Source organism: Narcine bancroftii, chromosome 7, assembly GCF_036971445.1.
Source record: "Narcine bancroftii isolate sNarBan1 chromosome 7, sNarBan1.hap1, whole genome shotgun sequence".
Lineage (NCBI taxonomy): Eukaryota > Metazoa > Chordata > Chondrichthyes > Torpediniformes > Narcinidae > Narcine > Narcine bancroftii.
Genome location: NC_091475.1, coordinates 84,405,975 through 84,423,588, shown reverse-complemented (window position 1 = coordinate 84,423,588; position 17,614 = coordinate 84,405,975). Strand labels below are relative to the sequence as shown.

At 39.0% G+C, this 17,614-nt stretch overlaps 1 protein-coding gene and 1 long non-coding RNA gene across 4 annotated transcripts in view; one reads left to right on the top strand and one right to left on the bottom strand.

Annotated features, from left to right (window-relative positions):
• LOC138739094 (Krueppel-like factor 12) overlaps positions 1 to 3,524 on the bottom strand; it is a 302,609-nt gene extending 299,085 nt beyond the window's left edge. Inside the window, exon 1 of one of the 2 annotated variants that reach the window (XM_069890563.1) lies at positions 3,428 to 3,524. The gene's annotated coding sequence lies outside the window, so the exon portion shown is untranslated. Of the gene's footprint in view, positions 1 to 391; positions 460 to 3,427 lie in introns of those variants that run through there. The other variant, XM_069890565.1, reaches the window with a different exon arrangement.
• Positions 3,525 to 3,985: 461 nt separating this feature from the next.
• On the top strand, positions 3,986 to 16,392 carry LOC138739896 (uncharacterized). 2 transcript variants are annotated; one of them, XR_011342529.1, is made up of 5 exons: positions 3,986 to 4,081; positions 4,995 to 5,098; positions 9,493 to 9,629; positions 10,691 to 10,732; positions 16,171 to 16,392. It is a non-coding gene; the product is annotated as an uncharacterized lncRNA (long non-coding RNA). The 2 variants fall into 2 exon arrangements; XR_011342530.1 differs by lacking the exons at positions 3,986 to 4,081; positions 4,995 to 5,098 and adding an exon at positions 5,186 to 5,321.
• The last annotated feature ends 1,222 nt before the right edge of the window (positions 16,393 to 17,614 follow it).

Genomic DNA, 17,614 nt, shown 5'->3' with positions numbered 1-17,614 from the left:
AACTGTACTCCCTCTACTCAACACCAGCCCTTTAATACATATCAAAAGGATGATCAGTGGTTCTAACGCTGATCCCTGGGGAAGGCCATTCTATACATCTAACCAGTATGAAAAAAAAATTCACCACTCCTGAAACACAAGAACTCCAAACACTGGAATCTTGAGGGAACAAAGAGTAGATTATCAGTTCAGGCAGCATCCATCAATTGAAACAGTCAGGCATTTCATCTCCGAGTCCTTACATGAAGCCCATTTGAGCCTCAACCACTTGTAACTATAATGTTTTTATTCTCCTTTAAGTAACACTAGTAACATCCTCTAATGTTAAAGCATTAGTGAAATTAGCTGAACAAGAAGAAAAATAATCACAACAGCGTGATCAGCGTCCAACCTGAAGAATCTGGCTCAATTTCCAATGACAGGATTGCCAGGGAAACCATTGTAAACATATCTTTCTCTGTAATAAAATAATAATTTTCATTCACACACCTTTGAAAAAGGACAAACAACACAAAGCATACAACACAAAGCACTAAAAAAAAAGGAAGCACTGCACAGTCCAATTGCTAGGAGAACATTTCTAATTGTATATTATTTTTGGACACTGGAGAATTTTGTTACAGCGATGAGGTAAAGGTTACAATTTTAGTTAAAAGCTTACATTTCAAGGACAACTTCTCTTAAAGCATAGCACCTGGTTCTCTTAATTATGCCAATTATATGCCAGAGTTGCTGGATGGAATAGGAAGGGCAGATAAAATTTCCTCCCTTGGCCCACCAAGATGGGGTGCGAGTGCTGGTATTAAAGATGCCAACTCAATCCAATTGAATTGTTGGACTGTATAGTGTCTAATAATAGAACTACAAAAAAGCCAAAGATTAACATAATAATTACCAGAAAAAAGTACAGTGACTGAAAACATCACTTGAGTAAAAGTGCAGATGAATTATATGCCTGGCCTATATCCAAGGCAGCACAAGGTAAAATGGCTTACCTTAAGAAGGATGTGGAAAATAAAGCAGCTCATTCACCTGGTAAAAGATGTGACTTCCATTAAGAAAGCACATCATCTCACCACAATAAGACTCCTGTGTGGAATATGGTATGCTTAGGGAATTGACTTGGCATGGCAGTCATTATAAAAAACTGGGTTTTATAGAAGGTCGTACAAATATCAATAGCAGAAAAAGAACTTTAATGGTAGGAATGAGTTTGGATTTTTAAGCTCGACTCCCCCAAATTGACGCTAATTGGAGGCGCTCCAATCATTAAGCAATGGCCTCTCTTTAGCATGACCTGAGGAGCGAATTCATCCACTCAGAGTCATGGTGACATTTGCAAGCAAATAAAGAATCTGTAGCCCGTTTCACACTTGCATCCCAGTAAATCGGCCATTCAGTGTCCTTGGATAGGAATGGGGGTTTGGCTTTTTACACTAAACCACTCCTAACTGGGACACTGAACGCTTTCACACTTGCAGGCGTTTATCCCCGGCTTTTGGCCTGTTCTACCTTTCATAGGAAGTGCCTGCAATGCAATTGCCAGTTTCACACTTGCCTGATCTCAACGCCGGCGTCTGCGGACACCAGGGATTGTACTGGGGGTCGAGGCCGGCAATCCCCAGCGTGAGATGACATCATCTGATGCCAGTGTTGAGCAGATTTTGTTTTCACACTAGACACTTTAAAGGCCAATTGGTGTTCGATTCCTGGGATCACTGGCAAGGGGCTTGTGATATTCTCTCCTTTCCTGAACAACTTGAGCCTTCCTACCAAAATAAATGTAAAATTGTGTGAATGTTATTTTGAAATATAATTTTTTTCCCCCTTTTCTGGTTCACCCTCAATTTGCAGAAAGGTCAGTCAAAGAAAGAAAATGTACCAAGGTAATTATTAATTGCAGAAAAATCATTCAAGATTTCAAGTCAAATTTGTAACTGTTATCACGAAATCTAACATTCCAGCATTACAGCTTCCTGGCTTTGCTCAGGATTCCTCCGTGGAACAAAGAAGTCTGTTATTTCACATGGGTTCCAAACCCAACCCCAGTTCAACTAAACCAGTCAACTCTGGGTGTGTTTGACATTTGGCCTGACATTTCCCATCCCCTCCCCCAAGATCACAATTTATGTCAAGGAACTGTTTAAGTTTTCTAACCAAGGCACATTTCAAAATCCTCAAACAAAGAAAGATGAGAAGAGCAAAAACAAACAGTTGCATACAGTAGATTTTAATTTGGACGTTATTTTCATTCCAGTGGGTCAGCCCAAAGATCTTGCATGATTTCAATTTTCTAAAATTTTAGATGAGCCAAAAAGTTATTTTGGTCAATAATGATAGATAGGGACAAACCTGCTGCCTCACAATACATTTTTAAATCTTATCTTAATCACTCAACCTCAGTTAGCATATCAAAGTTTGGAGACCTGATAAAAATGCAAGTTTCCAGACCATGAGAGCAAATTGTATTCTACAAACAGTGAATTTTTATAATCAAGTAAACACACACCTCCTGATACATTGGGCACTGCCTTCTCCAAGCAAAACAACCAATCTACAGCACCTTATCCTCACAGAAAATTCATGCTGTCATTGTGGACAACAGCTGCCACGCCAGGATGTTTTTACCTTCTTTTATTGAGAAAAATACCAATAGCAACATGAAATATTGATGATCGAGAGCAGAAGTGGGTGTTTTAAATTCATTCTATGCTCTTTCAACTGTGTCTTCTGCTTTTAAGGCGTTAGAAGAGTGTGGGATGATCGTCACTCCCCCTGATGTATCGTCTCCCTGCAGCTCACTCGGCATTAACAAGGGCAATGGTCAGCAGGTGAGAAGGTCAAGGTTTGTACGGAGTGCTGCTTTAAAAGTCCAGCCCCAGAGTCAGAGGTAGGGCAAGGTTACAACTGTGGATAGAAAAGCTAGAGTTTCCGACCGTTCTCACATGACAATATAGATTTGAGACAGTTTGAAGGCACCGCACCGGGGTGCACCATCTCCTATGTTGGTTTCAGCATTACTCGGCTGCTTCCTAACAAACGACCCTTTCTCCGTCAGTCACTGAGAAGTCGACTGTCAACTCCAGGCGAGTCCCTCGAAATCCATGACAACAACCGCTCCAGCTCCGCTTTCGACCTCACACCGCTACTTCTTGACAGCCGCAACATCATTGACTCTGCATTACAGGTCGGCTTGCCTGTCACTTTACTGAGCCTCCCCACATCTGGAGCCCTCCTAATTCATGCTTTCAATAAAAGAACAGATCGTATTCAAGCCACTGAGATTACTGCTCGCCTACTCCAAGAATTGTTAGGAAAACAAGCCAGACACAAGTCCAATTCTACCCAGCGGGCTTTTCCATGCCACTGTGAATCAATCCAACACAAAGAATGAATGGGAAGAACAAAATAATGAGAAAGCGCTGACCTGGTGAAAGGCTGCAGAAGGAGAAATATTTCCTTCCCTTATACAGTCTCTTCTCTCAGCTGCTGCCTGCAGGAAATGAATGGGGGCGCACAGAAGACTGTTGGACTTGCAAATGACTTACCGGAGTCACATGATCCGGGGAAAGTAGGGTGGGCCAGTGGGTGGAGGCTTCATAAACAACAGAGGACAATATCCCCTAAGCCTAACCAGCATGCATCGAATTACACAGGGGCCCCTTTGCAGGAGGTTTCCGAGCAACCCAATCAGTGTAGCACATTAAGGGACGATGGACTTCCAGAAGGAGCTCCCTGGTATTTTTATTTCTATCTCCGCACACATACGCAATAAAACACGTACGGGAAAAATGAACAGGGACTCAAGTTTGTCTGTGTTACAGATGTACACGCACAAAGGGATGCGTGTCCTTATTAGGGGGGGAAAAAATCAGCAGGTTTCACCCCAAACTGCTGACAATCCACCTCTTTTAGAATCAGAGTGATTTTGTTTATGGGACACGTTTAAATCTTAGTGCTTTTTTTTTGGGGGGGGGGGGGATCGCTGCTTTTTCGTGATACAGTGTGACCTCGCCTTTTGCAAAGAGCTCAAAGTCAAAAATACCCTCCACAATCTGAATTCCGTTCAGCAGTGCCATGTGTAAGTATTTAGAATGAGGTTTAAATAGGTGGCTGAGGTCGAAAAAGACCTGCTCAGTTTCTCAGCATCCTGCCTGTGTTTAAAACGTGTCTGCTTAGAGACTTACTTTCCCCTAGTTGCATTACGTGATTATGGTTTGCAATTAAATTGGAACTCAACGGGGCGCACTTGGAAGGGTCGCTTGAAAACGGGCGGCAAGATCATTGCAAAGACTGCTTCAGAGAGTCCTTTTTGTAAAAAAAATGCTCTGATGGGAAAATATGAACTCATGGCTAGATTTGAGAAAACAGGTGGGGTGGGGAAAACCTAGAAGCTGGCTGGGGCAATGGGGTGTTGCCAGGGATTTGTGATTTCCTGACTTGGGGAAGGGCTAGGGCAGATAAAGTGACAGAAATCCTCCTCCTCTGCGCTGAGAAGCGACCAACTCATTCAAACAGACAAACGGCACTGGGTCTCAGACTGGCGATGGTGGCAGTGAGGTTGCGCATCAGAAACCTGGGGGGGGGGGGGGGGTTGCAGCTCTTCACCTTCACGCCAGTCCAAGCAATGCCAGTTGCAATGCCAAGACACAATGTTGCAGCCCTTAATGAACTGCAAAAGCCTTATTTTTAACATTCAAAAACTGGCAGTGCGTTTGATCAAAGGCAGCGAGAGTGGATTCAAACCGAGACAGGTTTTCCCGGGACGTCCACTTGTTCGGTCGCTGCAGAAATGTCACTATTCCCATGTATTGAGCACGACTGGTATTTTAATCTGCTTAAGCGGTGCCAAGCAGTAAACTCACCACATTGGTCTATTAGTTTGCTCTATATTTATATACGTGTTCAGATAAGGATATTTGTGAACACAGATTAATCTGAGAAATCAATTTGTAACTAGGATTAGAATTATAAATGTGCTTCGATGTTTCCAGGCATTTAGCTGAAACAAGTTGTGTCACAGACTGACGAAAGGTAATGTACTTTGACACAATGGGCAGTGGACTTTGGACCCGTCAAGGTTCACAGATGTTGAAAGGTAATCATACATTTTGCCTCCTTTGTAGTCCAGCAGTGCGCACCGATCCAGTTAGTGGGTTGGGGCGGTGGGTCTTGATAGAGTGGGGAGGAGGGGGGGGCAGTATTAATAATTGAAATTCCTTTACAACACAGCTCAAAACTGCTGGAAAACTGAGCAGATTAAACAGTGTGCTTTATAAAGAAAAGATAGCCAACGTTTCAGACTTGAGCCCTTCATCGAGGTAGGAGCAAAATCTAGGCATTCGCTGAACAATATAGGAGGGGGGGGTTAAGAGCAAAGAGAGGAGGCAATAGGAGAATAAGAGAGGGAGGGCGCATCTGTGCAGTGAACTGGAATTCACTGCCTCAGGGTAGATGAGACTACTGGCCCCACCCCCGTCGGTCCTGATATAAACCCTGTTTTTCCCGCCTTACCTCCAATTTGCTTGAAGACCTTTGTAGATACTGGTTGTTAACTGTAACCTAATAAAACCGTGTTTGTGCTCCACGCAAGTGTCCGAGTACTATCTATCGATCATATTACAATCTGCAAACCAGGGGAGGGAGGGAGGAAAACTCTGTGAATGGAGGGAACTGGTGGAGGTAGAGAGGGATGAGGAAGAGAGGGAGAATGGGGAGTAGACTAGCAGAAACCAGAGAAGTCGATGTTAATGCCATCTGGCTTGAGAGCACCCGGACAGAAAATAAGCTACTCCTCCAACTTACGGGTGGCATTGGTTTGACAGTTCATGAGGCCATAGACATTTGGAGTACACTTCACTTGTGTATCTGCAGGAGTCATTTACTGCGTCCAGGGTTCCTGTTGTGGCCTGCTCTACGTCGAAGAGGCTGGATGCAGACTGGGAGTTTGCTTCGCTGAGCACTTTTGCTCTGTTCAAAGTGGGCAATCATTTCAATGTTGCACCCTACTCCCACCCTGATATGTCTGCCCATGGCTTCAACCACTGTCAAACCAAGCTCACTCATAAACTGGAGGAGAAACACCTTGTTTTCCAGCAGGATGGCATGAACAATGCCTTCTCCGGTTTCTGCTAGCTATTCCCCATTCTCCTCTCTCTGTCTTCTTTCCTCCAGGTTCCCACCTCCTTCCCTCTCCATTCACAGAGACATCCCCCTCTCTCCTTGTTTGCCAGTGTGCCCTCCTTCCCTTTCCTCCTATTACCTCCTGTCTGTGGGACTGTGCTCCTCCCCCTGTCCCCTCCACCATTTTGCCTGGGCAACTGCCTTTATTTTGTTCATACCTTGATGAAGGGCTCAAACCCAAAATATTGACCATGTATCTTTATCTTTGCTATATAAAGGACACCATTTGACCTGCTGAGTTTCTCCTGCATGGTGCTTTACTTCAATCACAGTATCTGCAGACTTTCATGTTTTACTCCTCACTAAGATGAATGGTATTTTAATAGCCAGCATAGTTTATGTTGTTCCATATATATATATATATGCCTCTGTTGCATTTATAGAGATGTTTTAGCTATTATTCCATTGGATGGGTTTTATTAAAAAGTTATATTTAAATGTTTTTCTCCCCAGAAGTACATTTTTAAGATGCATATTTTGTGTGATCTTTGAGTATCAATTTGAAAAGTATGCAGATTGCTTTCTGGGACCATAAAGAAGTCTAAAAATTGTGAGGGCTTACTCCAGGCTCATACTAGCAATTACACAGAAGTAATCAAATGCACCTTAAGTTACATCACAAATATTTACATATATTTCAGTGGAAGATCTAAAATAAACAAAGATGAAAAGTGCTGGAAAGCTATTACTCCAATGATAACAACAATTAAGTTAACAATTAAGGGCAGCATGGTTAGCCTAGCAGTTAGCACAACATTGTTCCAGCGATTGGGACTGGGGTTCGAATCCCGCACTGTCTGTAAGGAGTTTGTATGTTCTCCCTGTGTCTGCGTGGCTTTTCCCTGGGGGCTCCGGTTTCCTCCCACTATTCAAAACGTACTGGGGGTGTAGGTTAATTGGATGTATTAGGCAGCACTGGCTCATGAGCTGAAAGGGCCCTATTACTGTGCTGTATGCCTAATTTTTTTTTAATTAAGTTTAAGTTCATTAGCAAACTCCAATGTATACCAGACAATAACATCTAATGTACAAGTCACTCCCATTTTTTTGGAACTTAAATTTTGCAAGTAATTTTTAGAGAGGATCCCTCTTTGGATTAAAAATAGACATAGCTTTTATTCCCCTCTGAGTAAGAACATAGTATCTTTATTATTTTTTTTCACTAAGAACACAAACAATTCTCACTGCCTTCTCAAGACCCATTGTGTCTTTAAAGAATTTACAGGATTTACCATTCTAGAGACTTTAATCACAGAAACAGGCTCTTCAGCCTGCCATGTCTATGCCAACCCACAAGAGAGTAAAACACGAATCTCTGCAGAGACCATGATTGAATTAAAAACATAAAGCTGGGGAAACTCAGCAGGTCAAACAATGTACTTTACATAACTAACATTTGGGACTTTGGGGTCAGAGTTTCATTGGATGACACTTCAGCCCAACCAAGCTGTCTGTTGAAGCTAGTCCCATATCCTTTCATTCAGCCCATATTCCTCTAAACCTTTCCTATCTATGACCCTGTCTAAGTGTCGTTTAAACATTACAATGGTCCAGCCTACTTCCTTTGGTACCTTTTTCTATATACCCACCACAGTCTATATGAAGAAGGTGCCCCTCAGCTTCTTTTTAAATCTTTAATATCCCTCCTAAAGTCTATGGCCTCCACTTTAGATTCTCCAACTCTAGGAAAAGGGCTATAACTATTTACCTTATCAATGCTCCTCATGACTTTACAAACCTCTATAAGGTTGCACCCCCACCCTTAACCTACAATGTTTCAGAGAAAAGTTCTAGCGTGTCCTTATAATTCAAGCCTTCCAGTCCTGGTTACATTGTCATAAATCTTTTCTGCATCCTTTCAAGTTTAATGATGTTTTTGCCATGGCTGAGTGACCCAAATTGCATACAATACTCCAAGAGTGGTCACACCATCATCTTGAACAGTTGTAACAAGATGCCCCTGCTCCTGCACTCATGTGCTAAGTACTTTCTTCACAACCCTTTCTACTCATGTTACCCCAATTCTCCCTATTCTACAGCACTCTCCAAGGGAATTACTTTTTATCATGTAAGTCGTGCCCTGATTGAACCTTCAAATATGCAACATATCGTGTTGGTCCATGTTAAATTTCATCTCCCATTCCCTGGTTCACTTTCCCAGTTCACCTAATCTCATTCAACATTTGTCACCATCTGTAAATTTACTAACCATACTAGCTATGTTGTCATCCAGGTTATTAATGTACTCTAGATGACCCAGGACTGATTCCTGAAGCAAACCATTGATCACAGGTCTTCAATCTAAGTAACAACTCTCTGGTATGGTACCACCCTCTGACTCCCACCATGAAGCCAATGTTGTATCCAATTGTCCATCACACACTGGATCACGAGCGATCTGACCTTCTGGACTAGTCTATGATGTTACACCTTGTCAAGGCCTTGCTAAATTCCATGTAGGCAATGCTTACAGACTATGTCAGTATTTTTTGGCATCTCTTCAAAAATCTAAATTCAATTTGTGGGACAATTTCTCACACACAAAGCCTGGCTGACATTCCTAATCAGTTGGCGAGTGAAGGTTGAACCCTTACTGAGCAGAATTGATTCTGTTTTCCATATAATCCTCTCTTCCTTCATCTGTCCTATTAGAATCTGTTTACATTGTGCTTGGTCTTCCCTTCCTTGGGCAATGCTAAGATGCAAAATGGGCTGGTGATTTATTATGACCCTATTACATGAAAAATGTTTATTTCATCATATTATTTGGTGTGGATCACAAGAGCAAAGACTGACCATTACATCCTGGAGGTGAAGTTCAGTCTTTTCACTGTTCAGTGTATAGCAGTGACGCCAACATTACATCCAAGAGAATTCCTCAGATGAAACCTGAATTAATAATGATATCTGAATTCTGGCAACTTCATGCAGATCAATTGATACAGCAAAAAGTGAGGATATTTTCAAAGAGTAGCACTGCAAAATAGCAGCACAAAATCAACAGCTTATCTTTGTCATATCTTATCAACAGAATCCACAGTGGATTTTGTGTGATCCATTTTATATTACAGCACAAAGGTAATGTATTAATTTTGATTTTGTGGATCATTGGATCGTCAATGGTGGCAGTGGCATCGCCCGTCTTCCATTGGGGAACATCTCTTGCAGTTCTGATTACGCATTGGTTTCAAAATAAGTGAATCTTTATGCATCCAATCTTTTAATCTTTGAAACATGGGAAGGAACTGAAAGCTAATACCTTTTAAAAAGGATTTCTAACTCTTTCCTAACTTTCAAAATTTCACCAAGCCTCAAAGGTCAAAAAGGAAAAAGAGGAGCAAAAACACAATCTGCTGGAGGAACTCATCAGGAGGGAGAAAAAGAACAGTCAACAAGGAATTGTTCTACTTTTCACGATGGTTTGATATGATTGTTCGCCAGTGCTGGTAAGTATTTTGTATCCAATGCAATGAATTAGGGGGGAGTAGACAGTACGATTCTTTTAAGCATATAAGTCTGCAGGTGCTATGATCGACAGAGCCAGACTGGGTGAGTTCCTCCAGCATTTTATGTTTTGACCACGATGATTTTGCAATGATCATTTCACTGTGGAAATATTGATTTGAATAAGGCTGATTTCCACATGCCAGCAATAGCTCAGTTCAGTTTCTAATGATGCGACAACAAGAAGCACACTTCAAAAGTGAATTGGTAATCTCACAGACAGGCATGAGGGATGACTGGTTAAGCAAATGCTGAAGAAGATTTGGCAAAGATAATGAGTCATTCAGAAATTGGATCTAAGGTACTCGATAACAATAAGACTCCGACATGGATCTGAGTTATTTACAATAGTTGCTCTCTTTCATTCAATGTAGGTGAAGATACTATTACTATTTTCATTTTATTTCTTGCTAGTTTACTCTAATGCTCCATCTATTCCTATTTTGTTAGCTGTTACATCATCTTTTGCTGATTTCTAATGCTTTCCGAAACTTCTGGCTCACATATCTATTTAATACAGGTACTACAACTTCTCTCTGATCAGTTAGCTATGGATGAATTATCCTTCCATTAAATATTTGCATCTTAATAACCCTCATCATTGCTGAGAATTATGAAATACTCATCGAGATGTCTGCCACAATTTAGCTGCTATCTTATTTTTAATCTACTTGCCAAGTTAACTTTTACCATCTTTATCTTTGAATATTTGTAATTTGCCTTTATGTTTTTGTGTTTCTCACTTTCAAATGCCCTGTAAAATTCTATCATGTTAAATGCACTCTTCCCCAGCGGATTCTTTCCTCTTTGATCCCAATGAGCCATAGAATCATATCACACAGAAACAGGCTGTTTCACTAACCACATCCACACTGACCTTTTTACTAATGTAAATTAATCTCATTTTCCTGCATTAGGACCCTATCCTTCTATGCCTTGCCTATTTAATTAACTGTCTAAATGCTTCTTAAATATATCAATTGTGTCTTATTCATCACCTCAGGCAGACCCATCCAGATATCGACTATGTGGAAATATATACCAGGTAAGATTCTTTTCTTCAGCTTAATCCCAAGCTTTCTTGATGCCTCAACCATGAGAAAAAGAGTTTCTCCACGTACTCGACCTATGGCTTACTTTTTGTATCAGATTACCCATCTGCTTCCATGGCACCAGGGAAAACAAGCCAACCAATCCAATTTCTCCTGATATCTAAAGTCCTTCCATCTAAGCAACATCCTGCTGAAAGCCCTTTGCACACTTTCCAGTGCAATTACATCCCTTCAGTTGAGTGGCAACCAATGAGAAGAAGTCTTCCGTGCTCATTGTTAAATTCTCCAACACATCTTTGTTCTGTCTGCAGAACAAGCCATACATTCATCTATCGTCTTGTTCAAATATCTCTTTTGGTTAGTGCAGCCATCCCTCTGGCTCATCCTAAAGGCATGGAATTGGAACACACAAGACTCATAACACAAGATATCACCTTCTCGCTTCCCTGTTACTCCTTTTGAACTGGTCCTACAAAAGATATTTTTTATTCTAACCATCTCTTCCACCACCATCAATTACTGCAGCTTTAAATCACATTTATCTCTGCCTCCCGCTTGTGACAAAGTGTTTTCAACCTGAAATATTGACTCTGTTTCTCTTTCCCAAGCTGCCATCTGACTTGCTGTGCTTCCAGTCTTTTTGTGCATATTTAAAGCATTTCAAACCCTTAATTCCACTGTGGAATGTTGAAAATTACTATAGTTTTACCCCAATTCACATTCCTTTGAACTCTAAGTAATAATTCATGAAATATTTGGCTATTACATGAGGTCTTGTTTGTTTTTTACCCCAATCCAGAATGACATTTTGGGATTTGCCACAGATAAAGCTAAATATGGGCTTTGTAGAGGAAAGGAAAGAAAATTTATCGATTTTGAACACATGATAACCGATTGAATCTTGAATTGTTTATCTACAACAGAATTAGATACTTCTCATTTTTTATACTTTAGGATGAGGGAATTACTGACAAGATGAACATTTATTACCCACCCTAATTTCCCGAATTGACCTTGAGAAAGTGGTAGTGAGTTATCTGCTTAAACCACAGCAGACAATGTACAAGTAAGAACTAAAGGAGGGAAGAAAGGGAGAAGGGGGGGGGGGAAAGAGGAGGGGGGGGGGGGGTTTAAACATAAATAAATAAATAAATAAAACATAAAAAGAAAAAGAGAAGAAATGAGGGGGAGCTTTGTTGTAATGTGAAGATAAAAGTCTTTTCTGGAGTGGGTTGGGTGGGAGAGAATAACAGTCACTGCAAAATCAGTTGACACTTGTGAATGGGTTCGCAGTCCGAATGGAGAGGGGAGTTGAGGTTGCCTGGCAAGGAACAAAGGGCGACCCAGAGAAGGGGGGGGGCACTTGGGGTTAAGGGAATTTTAGATGTGGGAATGGTTGAAATATTTTATGTCTTAGAAGTTTTGTCATACACTGCATTCAAAAAAAGAAAACTGAGAAATGGAAATGGGGAAAAGGGGAAAGGTGGTGGTGAGGAAGCAGAAATGAGATGTAAACAAAGTATGAAATGGCCATGTTGAATATGTGACTAAAAATATTAATGGAATACATAACCAAATCAAAAGGAAGAGGCTATTAAATTCACAGAAAAAAGTAAAAATTGATATAACATTCATGCAGGAAACGCATCTAACTGAAGTGGAACATAACAAATTAAAGAGAGACTGGGTAGGGCACGTAACGGCAGCATCATATAATTCAAAAGCCAGAGGTGTAGCTATATTAATCAATAAAAATGTACCAATCAAAATAGAGAAGGAAATAATAGATCCAGCAGGGAGGTACGTAATGATAAAGTGTCAAATATATTCAGAATTTTGGAATTTGCTCAATATATATGCACCTAATGAAGAGAATCAAAAGTTTATGCAAGATATTGTTTTGAAGATTGTAGATACGCAGGGAAATATATTGATAGGAGGGGACTTTAACCTTAATTTGGATTCAAAGATGGATAAAACTGGACAAAAGACTAGCAGAAAGAACAAAGTAGCCAAATTTATGGTTAAATCAATGCAGGAAATGCAACTTTTGGATATATGGAGGAGACAACACCCAAAGGAGAAGGAATACTCATATTATTTGAATAGACATAAAACATGCTCAAGGATTGACCTCTTCCAGTTGTCAGCCCATATCCAAGGGAGAGTTAGGAAAACGGAATATGAAGCTAGATTGTTATCAGATCACTGTTATTAGCAATAGAGCTGGAGGACATCCCACCAAGAACGTATAGATGGAGATTAAACTCCATGCGACTTAAAAGACAGGATTTTAGAGAATTTATTGAGCACCAAATTAAAATGTACTTTGAAATAAATATGGAATCAGTGAAAGATATATTTATATTATGGGATGCAATGAAAGCCTTCATCAGAGGGCAGATAATAAGTTATGTAACTAAGATGAAGAAGGACTGCAATTGGGAAATAGAACAGCTGGAAAGGGAAATAGTAAGTACAGAAAAAGAACTAGCAACAAGGGAAGATAAAACAAAAGGAAGAGAATTGGCGGACAAAAAAATAAAATACGGAACACTACAAACGTATAAGGTGGAGAAGAACATAATGAAGATAAAGCAGAAGTATTATGAGCTAGGAGAAAAAAAACTGCACAAAATACTAGCTTGGCAGCTTAAAACAGAACAAGCTAAAAGAATGGTTTTGGCATCAAGGAAAAAGGACAAACAAATTACATATAACCCAACAGAGATCAATGAAAACTTCAAGGAATTCTACGAGCAATTATATCGAACTGAGAATGAAGGGAAAGAAGACAAAATAGATGAGTTTCTAGCCAAAATTGAACTACCAAAATTGCAACAAGAGGAGCAAAACAAATTGATAAAACCATTTGAAATGGAGGAAGTACAGGATATATTAAAAAAGCTACCGAACAATAAAACGCCTGGAGAAGACGGACTCCCAATAGAATTCTATAAAACATTTAAAGACTTATTAATTCCTCCTCTGCTGGAAGTAATGAACCAGATTGAAGAAACACAAAACATACCAGATTCATGAAAAACAGCTATAATTACAGTAATACCAAAAACGGGGAAAGATCCACAAACACCAGCATCGTATAGACCAATAACTCTACTTAACTCAGATTATAAGATAATAGCAAAATGTGATAGTACAGATCTATCACCAATGTATATAGTGTATATAGTTACAGTATCTAGACTGTGCTTACAGCGATTGGCTGAGAGCTATTTAAAGGGTTGTGTCCCTAGCCAGGTCGGATCATTCTGGACTGGTCGGCCACCTGTGAAGAGCTCCTGTCTTTTGCTAATAAAAGCCTTGGTTTGGATCAACAAGTCTTTGATTCTTTCGACGAGCTCTACACAAAACTATTAGCAAACAGACTGGCCGACTGTGTACCAAAAATAGTAAAACTAGATCAAACTGGAATTATTAAGAAAAGACGAACAATGGACAATATCTGTAAGTTCATTAACTTAATCCATGCAGTACAAGGAAATAAGACACCAACAGTGGCGGTTGCTTTAGACGCAGAGAAAGCCTTTGACAGGGTAGAATGGAATTATTTATTCAAAGTACTACAGAGGTTCAACCTACCAGAGAAATATATTAATTGGATTAAAGCATTATATAAGAGACCATTGGTGAAGGTGACAGTAAATGGATATGTATCGAACCAATTTAAATTAAGTAGGTCAACTAGGCAGGGATGTCCACTATCTCCCTCACTGTTCGCCTTAGCTATAGAACCCTTGGCAGAACTGATAAGAACAGAAAATAAAATAAAAGGGATAAAAATAAAAGAGAAGGAATATAAAATCAGTCTATTTCCTGATGACATCATAGTATACTTTACAGAACCAGAATTATCAATAAAAGAATTACATAAGAAATTGAAGGAATATGGAGAAATATCAGGGTACAAGATCAACGCAAATAAAAGTGAAGCAATGCCATTGAATAATGCGGATTTCATAAAGTTTAAGAAAGAATCACCATTTAAATGGCAAACACAATCAATCTGATACCTAGGTATTAGACTAGATAATAATACAAGTTAAATTATCAGACATTCATGAAGAAATTACAAGATGACTTAGAACATTGGAAAGATTTACCATTAACACTGATAAGAAGAGTAAATTGCATTAAAATGAATATCTTCCTAAGGATACAATACCAATTTCAATCGTTACCAATTTCCTTAACAGAGAAATTTTTCAATGAGCTAAAGAAAATAATAAGGAAATTCTTATGGAAAGGGGGGAAACTGAGAATAGCACTAGATAAATTAATAGAATGGTACAAACAAGGGGGCTTACAACTACCAAACGTTAAGAACTATTATAGAGCAGCACAATTAAGATATCTATCAGATTTTTATCAAACAAGGGAAAAACCAGATTGGACCAGATTAAAACTAGATAAAATAGGGGAGAAGGTACCAGAACATATACTTTATAAGTGGGATGAAAAACTGGTGCAACATAGAAGTTCACCAGTACTGCACCATCTGCTCAACATTTGGAAGAAGATTCACGTAGAAAGGAAAAAAAACAAATTACCAACTACCAAAATTATTATTGATGCAATCCCTTTCACAATAGATAACCTTTCCTTTAGAGAATGGGAGAGAAAAGGGATCAAAAGAATAGAAAATTGTTTTTTGGGAAATAATTTATTATCTTTTGAACAAATGAAGTACAAATATGATATAACTCATGGTACAATGTTTGCATACTACCAACTGAAAACCTACTTGAAGGACAAATTGGGAAGTAGGCTGAGGTTACCAGAAAGAAGCAGCTTTGAATATGTGATTACAGACACAATGATAATTAAAAGATTTATAACAAACATGTACATCAAACTGCAAGAGAAAGAGAATGATGAAATAACCTGTAAACCCAAACAAAAGTGGGAACAAGATCTAAACATAAAGATAAAAAATGGAAAATGGGAAAAGCTATGCTCCGGAACTATGAGAAATACAATAAACATGAGGTTACGCGTGATACAATATATTTGGTTACACAGGCTATACATCACACCCCAAAAGTTAAATAAATGGGACCCAACAGTATTAGACAGATGTTTTCGCTGTAAGAAGGAAATGGGAGCAGCAGTACATGCAATTTAGGCATGTGAGAAATATTTTGGGAAGATCTAAATCAGGTATTAAATAAAATCACAAAAAGCAATATACCAAAAAATCTAGAGATCTTTCTTCTAAGTAATATAAGAAGTAAAGAACTTGGCCTCGATTTGGATGGAGTACAAAAAAGATTTATTATGATAGCCTTAGCTGTAGCAAAAAAATGTATAATGTCAACCTGGAAATCAGAAGATAGCAATGGTACATAGAAATGAATAAATGTATTCCATTGGAAAAAATAAGAAATATTTTTTTCTTAAAAAATTTAAGAAATAACATCACAGTATTCGAACATATTTGGGAACCGTACATGGAACACAACAGAGAAGTCCTACCGCGGACCTCCACCCCCTAAAATGACAGAAGGAGAAGAAGACGAAATGAACTGACCCAGTGTGTAAAAGTAGATGACACAATTTTCTTGTTTATTTTCATTGTGTGATGACATTGTTTAATTGGTTTATTGTATTGTATATGTTGAACATTTAGTGGGTAAGGAGGGGGTGGGAAGGAGTGAGGGAAGGGAGGGGGGAAAGGGGAGAAAATGACACTGTGTATATTCAAGAGGGAAATACTCTTCTCGCAACCTCTTCCCACTGCTACTTTCAGGCAAAAGGTACAGAAGTCTGAAAACCAACACTTTCAAGTTCAAGAACAGTTTTCTCCAAAAGTTTTCAGACTCTTGAACCTCTTCTTGTTACACTATTTATGGACTGCATTGTCACTTATGTATTTATTGTCACTTTTAATTCAATAATTTGCTACTCATAGTTTTTCACCTGTATCTGTATCTGTTCAATGGTAACAAGTAAGAATTTTGGTGCACATGTATATGACAATAAACTCATGATCAAGTTGATCAAGAAAAGCTATTTTACTCACTGCAAAAGTCATATGCTTTTTACACAAGTATTCAACCAAGACATTGAAACATTTCACATAGTTATTAAGAGTATTTGGTCCCTGTCTGATAGAAGGTCACTCCAGACAAATGGAGAGTGATGGATTTGTTTGAAACTGACAACTCTCAAGTTTTCATATTTTCTTTAGACATGCTCCTACTCTTGTATATTTCATAGGTTTAGGATAAATGGCATTGACCGATTGCTGGTGGTTCCTTTAGCCAAACATAGGTCCAACACAAGCCAAAGGAGAGATTTCAAGACACCTGAGTTCCTTCTCCAGCTGTAACAGAACATCAATGCGATGGTTCTCTGTGATGCACAATTTAGGCTCCCTTATTTAGAAACCCCTGTTATCTAGAATTCAAACAACCGGAAACTTCAAGCAACCAGCCAAAAAATATTAATGGAAAACAAACAAATACATAAATAAATTGAAATAAAGAATAAATAAAAATGTAGATTAAAAATTTAAAATTGTAACAGTAAATGTTCTCTGAAGTAACACATAAACCTTCGGTGAAGATAGGAGCAATTTTTCAGCCAGTAGAGTGTTCTGGTCGTGCTTTGCTCATAGCAGCTGTTTGAATAAAGTATGAATAAAATTGTTTTTGAATAAAATAGTGTTGTCCAGCCTGAAGAGCTGGTTGATGACACTCACTATCTGGGTGACACGCTTAAAGTGTCTCCTTATCCCTGCTTAAAAAGAGTCTTTATTTTCATTAGTATATTATTAAGGCTTTAAGTGTAAACTTGGGGAAGGGGGGCTAATTATCTATAATGTTATTGTTCATTTTTTGTGTGGCTTCCTG